We start from the raw sequence: 7911 nt of genomic DNA, 5'->3' as shown, positions 1-7911 counted from the left end.
AAGACCACAAAACAAAATGCTTTTAGACAGCAAAGTCAGCAATACTCACTCAGTGTCTACTTTAAGGCTCCTCATCTCAGGGCTTTCTAGTAGCATCCTCAGAAACTTGATATTTTTTACTTGATATCTATGTGCCCTGATGACATTGTGTTGGCTAGACCTAGTGAGCAAAACTCAAAAATAATCTAAACTTTAAAATTTTTGCTTTTGTGTGTTTATTAGAGGTATGTAAATAGAAAAAAAGAAGGTTCAGTAGTGTGTCTGTGTATGTGTTTGTCTGTGTGTGTAACAACAATAATTAAAATTTAAAACATTATGAATTTGAGAGGGATTGGATGATACTAGAGGACTTTGGAGGGGAATGGACTAGTGCTTAAATTATGTGAATACAATATTTACATATAAAATTCTTTAAAATTTAATTTAAATATGAAATAGATATTTTTAAAGAATAGTACAAAAAATCATTCAGTTTCTACATACAATGGTAAGGGAAAAATGGTATGCTTTTGGCTGTTATCAGAACAATTATGTCAGGTTAACAGATATCTTTATTTGAAAATTAAGTTTTAAACAGTTATTTAATAAGATTAGTTAATAGAGGAAAGATTTGTGGTGAAGAATGCCTATGTGCAGACTTGGTAGGTATTTGAGGATGATATAATCATTGAGTCAGTTGGTTTGTTATGGATCACTCTTTACATTATGAATGAGGATCACTCAAACAATAGAAGTCTTAGAAAATAAATCTTTGGATCCCTGAGTAAGAGGAAGTTTGCCAGGAGACTGCTTTTGAAATGATTGCATCTTCAATTCTTTTGGAGCACTTCCTGTATCCTTATGTCCTTCAGGCTGGAACAAGATGACCAGTTCTCAAGAGCCTTTGTCTGTTGCCCAACATTGCCTAGTACATGAGTCATTTCCTAATAATAAATCTCTTCTTCCCTCGTGTTTTCATATTGGCTCTCTATCTATCTCTGTCCTCCTTCATCTCTGTCAGTCTATCTGTGTATCTTGCTGTGTTGAAATATATGTATATCACACATACATATGAACATACATACACACATGCACACACATATATATAAATGCATGCATATATGCACACATTATTGTTTATTACATCATTAATTTTTGGTAAAAGATGACTTATACAAATTGTAAGAAAATGCATAGATAAGATGGAAACCATAAGATATCAAAAAAAGTAACAAACACAAAAGTAATGAACAAAATATTTAGAAAAAAATCAGTGAAACAGAAGGTATGAAAAATTGTCATAATTCTACAACCTTAATCAGACAGAGACTATGCTTCTCAAAACAGTAGATGTTCCATTGCATGCAAACATTCCCGTAAGATGAAAAATATACAAGAAGCTGGACATAGTGGCACAGGACTTTAATCCCAGCACTTAGGAGGCAGGGGTCAGTAGATTTATGTGAATTTTACTTCAAAGCCAGCTTGGTATACATAGCAAGCTTCAGTCCAGCCAATGCTACATAGTAAAACACAGTCACAAAAATAAGTATATTCAGATACAACTACTCTTAGCAAATTATAAATGTTAGTGATTATAGGAGACAACTTTGTCAACCACAATACAAATTAAATAGGAAGTAATTAGGAAAATTAAATATTCACTTATGTAAAGAGCATACTACAATCTAGGGTAAAGGAGAAAATATAAAGTACTTTGAGACAGAAAAATCAAAAGGCATATCTAAAAATTTTTGGTAGGAAGAATGATATCATGAGAATAGCTCAATGTAAACCTTAAAGAAAAACATTGTTTGGAAAATATATTAAAACTGAGTTAAAATTTATGAAATATGGAAAACTGACAACTAGACAGTTGATTCTAATGGAAGATCACTCTAAATGGTGTAATTTTGTAGACTGAATACAGAAAAAAGAAAAAAGCACAAAACTAAAATCACGAAATAAGGTGAGGGTATAAGTGCAGACCTTACCTATGAGAGAATAACAATAGCACTTTTATGAATGACTAAATTTTGGAGAACACCAAGAAAATGCAAATTCCTGAAAACTGGCAGTACTAAAAGTGATTGTGGAGTAAGATATAATCGGAATGTGTCTATGACGAGCAGAGGGATTGACTAAAGAGTGATCTCTCCAAAAGAAAGTCACAGGAACAAGTAGTTTCATTTGTGAATTCTTTCAAAGTTTAGTAAAAACATAAGACTATGATGGAGAAGGAGCTGGTGAGAGGTTGCTACTGTACCTATTGTGGATCTAGCTAACAGGTTACTGCAAACAAGAGGCTTACTGCAACCATCATTTGATAAGTCTAAAATCAGTCTCACTGAAAAGTTAGGGGTCTGTAAGAGGCATGGTCACCACATAGGCTTTAGGGAAGCCCCTTTCCTTGTGTACACCAGCCTCTGCTAACTGAGGTCATTCTGTGTTCACATTACACTAATGTTGCTCCAGTGTCACATCAGCAGCTACCTGTCACCTGTAGCTATCCTAAATCCCATTCATAAGGACAAATGGGTTTGCCTTTGGTGCATACATGGAAAATCACAGTGGTTTCTCATTTTTTAGTTTATTTATTAATTTATTTATTCTATGTGTTTTTCACATCATGTATCTTGATCCCATTCATTCCCTGTCCCTTCACATCCACCCTCTGCCCCTGGAAACCACCCCTCCCATAAAACCAAATTCAGGAGATTAAAAACCCTGTCTCGAAAAACCAAAAAAAAAGGAAGAAAATAAAATGACAAACATTTGAAAAAAAGGGAAGCCACAGTGCGACCCAACAAATCACACCATATACCCCTTTGTCCATACATCTCTGTTTGCAAGAGTTCCTTGCAAAGAGTCTTTAGTCTGGTTCAAGGACACTGGTCTCCACTACGTGTTTGATGCCATTCTTAATATCCTTATCCTGATGTGTCAGTATTATCTGTACTAAGAGAGAGAAAGAGAAAGAACATGAAGATTGGCTGGTAGGGAGGTGTGAAGGATCTGAGAGGAGTTGAAGGTGAAAGAATATGATCAAATATATCATATGAAAAAATTAGGTAAAAATTATTAATTAAAAATAATATTGAAAGGGTTTTTTATATTTTATTTTATTTTTCTTTATTAAGAAATTTTCTACTCACTCCTCATGCTATCCACAGAACCCCCCTCCTCTCTCTTCCCACCCCCAGCCCTCTTTCCCAAGCCACCCCACATGCCCACATCCCCCAAATCAAGGTCTCCCATGGGGAGTCAACAGAGCCCAGCTCACTGAGCCTAAGCAGGTCCAAACCCCTTCCCACTGCACCAAGGCTGTGCAAGGTGTCATACCACAGGCACCAGATTCCCAGAAGCCTGCCCATGCACCAGGAACAGATCCCAATCCCCCTGCCTGGGTGCCCCCCAAACAGTTCGAGCCAAACAACCATCTTCCATGTCCAGAGGGCCTAGTCCAGTCCCATGGGAGCTCCATAGTCACCAGTCCACAGTTCATGGGTTTCCACTAGTGTGGAAAATCCGTCATCTCTGCACATCCTCCCATCATGATCTCAACGTCCCTCACCTGCAGTATCTCTCCTCTCTCTCATCAATTGGATTCTCAGAGCTCAGCCTGGTGCCTGGCCATGGATCTCTGTATCTACCTCCATCTGTCACTGGACAAAGGCTCTATGATGACAGCTAGGTTATTTGCTAGGCTGGTCACCAGAGTAGACCGGTCCAGGTACCCTCTGGACCACTGCCAGCAGACCAAGGTGGGGTCAACCTTGTGGATTCCTGAGAGCCTCCCTTCTTATTCCCATGATGTCCTCATCTATCATGGTATCTTCCTCCCTGCCCTCCCACTCTGTCCCTGTTCCAGCTTGACCCTCCCATTTCCCTATATTCTCGTCCCCCACTCCTCACCTTCTGCCACCCCCACCCCCCAGTCCACTCATATAGATCTCATCCACTTCTCCTTCACGGGATCATCCATGTGTCCCTCCTAGGGTCTTTTCCTGTTAGCTAGCCTCTCTGGAGTTGTGGGTTGCAGTCTGGCCATCCCTTCCCTCCCATTTAGTATCCACTTATGAGTGAGTACATACTAAGATTTTTAACATTAATGAATAAAACTTTTCTGGGTCATTATTGAACTCATCAGTGTGATATATAAATCCCTCTGTCCATAATTTTACTTAGAATATAAAAAGGAGCTCAGGGGAATTAATCCATGTATTCTGTATCTTCATAAGATAAAAATAATCAAAAGATTATTTGGCTTCTAAGTCATCCTTCAGAATGCATTCATGACCTCCTTGTTCCTTAGGCTGTAGGCCAGTGGGTTCAACATAGGGATGACCACAGTGTAGAAGACAGATGCGATTTTGTCAGTATCCATAGAATGACTGGAGCTGGGCTGTAAGTACATGAAGATAAGAGTACCATAGAAAATAGAGACTGAAGTAAAGTGGGACGCACAGTTGGATATAGTCTTGCAATATCCTCTACCTGTGTGCATCTTTAGGATGGTGATAAAAATGAACATGTAGGTTATTAAGATAACCACAAGAGCAAGGAAGATATTGAAGCTGGCTAAGTCAATAAGAATAAGCTCATTAACATGTCTATCAGAGCAAGAGAGAACCATGACTGCTGGAACATCACAGAAAACGTGGTAGACCACACTGGACCCACAAAAGGAAAACCTGAATGTGTCTTCAGTGTATATGGAGCCATTCAGGAAACCATAGACATAACAACATATGACCAGCCATGCACACACACTTGTAGTCATGGTGGTGGCATAGTGTAGGGGCTTACACACTGCTGCATAGCGATCATAGGCCATTGAGGCCAACAGGAAATTCTCAATAGTGCCAAAGGATCCAAAGGAGAAAATATGAGCAGCACAAGCTCTGTAGGAGATGACCTTTTCTCTTAAGAAAAACCCAGCCATGACTGTGGGAGTGATAGCTGAAGAGTAACAAAAGTCCACCAAAGACAGGTTACCTAAGAAAAAGTACATGGGGATGTGGAGCTGAGAGTCAAAAAAATCAACATGAACATCCCCAGGTTCCCCACCAGGGTGATGGTGTAGATGAGGAGGAAGGTGATAAAGAGGGGAAGCTGCAGGCCTGGGGCATCAGTGACTCCCATGAGAATAAACTGTGTCACTTCTTCCTGTTCTCCATCACTGTCAACTGACAGCACTAGATGATCTGCAGCAATGAGGAAAAAAGGACATACTGATAAAGAAACTGAACTAAAATTGGAATATATAAGGCAAGATACATTCTTATTAGAGAAACAATTATCAATTCAAGGTAATGAAATAGAAAATCAAATTTGGTGCATTAATTATATACAGGAGAATAAACTACAAAGTTTGAAGAATACTAATGATTCATCCATGTGCTTAAAAAATGTTATAACCTGTTGCTTGAAATGTAAACAACTTTATAACTTTATCAAAATTATTTTTATAGATGCTATCTATGTACAAAATCACTCATCCTGACTTCAATAGTTGATATTTCTGCTTCACTCACCTTTTTAGAACAAATATAGACATTAGATATATGCTTTTCTTATCTCATTTCAACAATATTATTGATTTTCTTATTATACCATTGTGGCTTACGAAGGATAAGGATTGAGAAATTGACTCATTCATTGTACAAGTATTAATTAGATTTCTGCCTTATACTAAAATGAACCCTTAATGCATAGTAATACATTCCTAAGTTCAATGGTCTAAACTTAGTTAAGGTTACATTTTATTAATCCAACCAGAAGATGCCTTAGCAGAGACACATCTTCACAGTATATTAAAAGATTATCCCACAATATTGCCCGCTTTTTGTCTAAATAAAAAGAAAAGGTTTTAACTCTAAAACAATGAAACTATATACAATAAGAAACATTATCAAGTAAGAATTATATTCACAATGTCCACTCCATTTGTATTTGGCATCTTTGGAGAAAGTACTCTATTATCTACCCTATCTTGGTGAGTCCAAAGTTTTATGCATAAACCACTGTATATCATAACTTGTATTATCAACATAAAGAATATCTTTTTAGACCTTAAAATATTTTCTTGAACAACTTAAGCTTTTATGTCTCACAACATTTATAAACTTTATTTCCATCTCTTCTGTGAGTTTCTTTTCTGAATTTTGTAACAAAGAAAACTACAAGACTATAACTAACTTAATCTTTAGCCCCATCAGAGACCAAAGACAGATAGAACATTATCTGAGTAAAGAGGAAGTGCAGAACATCTTCTAAAACTATAGTGACAGAGACAGCTGACTGCCTGGACAGTCATCCAATGTTCTTCTGCAATGATGGGCATCCATCTTTGGCCTATAAGACTGAAAATCTGACAGATTGTCTGTGAAGCAGGAATTTTTAAGGGTTGGCCTACCTTGTCTTAGCAAACTTCAGCAGCTGTATTGTTTTGTGTCCTGTGTATACTGTCAGCAGTCGAGGCAAGGACAGTTTTTTTTGCCCAGTGGCTAGCTTTGCCACATTGACAGCAAACTCCATATGGAGGTTCTTTGATGACCATTATCCTTTTATAAAATGGATTGGTGCTACCAGGAGCAGACATATCTCACTGTCATAAAAAAGCCTATGTTATTAAAACATCTCAAATGACGTAATCTATAGATTTCTAAGGTGTTTGAAGACCACCTATCTATCTAGTATTTATCTGTTTAACATTGAAAGAATACCTAACATGACTACAAGTTTGATTGTTACCTTAATTACCTTAAACAGTTTGTAATAGTAGCTTTCAAGGAAAAGAACTTTACATTACCATTTTAAATGAGTTGTATAGGTACAATATTTTTCAGTATGTTGTAACAAAAATAACATTAAATTTGTATCAATATACAAAAAATCCATATCCACATAGAATATTTGAGACTAGTAATTGCTTTTTAGTTTAAAAGCAGATTCAATAATCTACCCTTTTTCCTAACATTCTTATACCACCCCTTTTTCTAACTAGATAGGAAAGAAAGGATAAAAGAAAGAAAAAGAAATCCCTTAAATCAATCCCTTTATTTAGTTTCCTCCCTGAACATGACCAATAACAATTCACAACCAACCACCTTAAACAATGACAAATATCCATAACCCACTGAATGACCAAAACGCACCCACCCCACATCTCAAGAATGTGGATGTCATGTTCTTTAAATTACATCCTCTTGTCTGAAGGTGACAGTATCTTTAGGAGACACTGAGAAAATTAGAATAATTGTCAAGTTCTGGTAGAGATAGCTGTTGTCCAGTCTATGTGTGATGGAAAGTGCAGGGCTTAACTGAAATTCAGGCTAAAGTAGTAGTGGAACTCCTAAACAACTTAGGCAACTGCCAAGGGTGTTGGTTGCTCTTCAAAAACTGATAGTGAGGCCCTATTGCCAAAGACAACACTTACACAATTCACTGAAATTGGAGAAGTAGAGCTGGTGTCTAACTACAGTCTTTGTTGCTGCAGACTACTATTCACAGTACTGGAAGGTAAACACAAACCCAGATACAGACCAGTAGATCTACAAGAATGATCTGCTTGCAAGATATGCTGATACAATACTGGCACAAAAGTTGTGGCATAAACAAATGTACTGGGTGGTTTTGCATGTTAACTTGACACAAGCTAGAGTCATCAGAAAGGAAAGAGCCTCAGCTGAGGAAATGCCCACTTGAGATCCATCTGTAAGGCATTTCCTCATTTAGTGATCAATATGGGAGGGCCCAGACCATGTTGGGTGGTGCAATCCCCGGGAACCACATGGGATGAGCATGCCATGGGAAGAAAGCCAGTAAGTAGCTTCCTTCCATGGCCTCTGCATCAGTTTCTGCCTTTGGGATCCTGCCCTGTTTAGTTCCTGTCCTGACTTTCTTCAGTGATGAACAGACATGTGGAAG

The 7911-nt window shown here is 37.6% G+C and overlaps 1 pseudogene; it reads right to left on the bottom strand.

Annotated features, from left to right (window-relative positions):
* Positions 1 to 4261: 4261 nt before the first annotated feature.
* On the bottom strand, positions 4262 to 6714 carry LOC102906890 (olfactory receptor 5B3-like; annotated as a pseudogene).
* Positions 6715 to 7911: the final 1197 nt, after the last annotated feature.

This window comes from Peromyscus maniculatus, chromosome 1 (assembly GCF_049852395.1).
Source record: "Peromyscus maniculatus bairdii isolate BWxNUB_F1_BW_parent chromosome 1, HU_Pman_BW_mat_3.1, whole genome shotgun sequence".
In the NCBI taxonomy this organism is placed as follows: Eukaryota; Metazoa; Chordata; class Mammalia; order Rodentia; family Cricetidae; genus Peromyscus; species Peromyscus maniculatus.
Note: the sequence above shows the minus strand (reverse complement) of the source record. Positions and strands in the feature narration are given on the sequence as shown.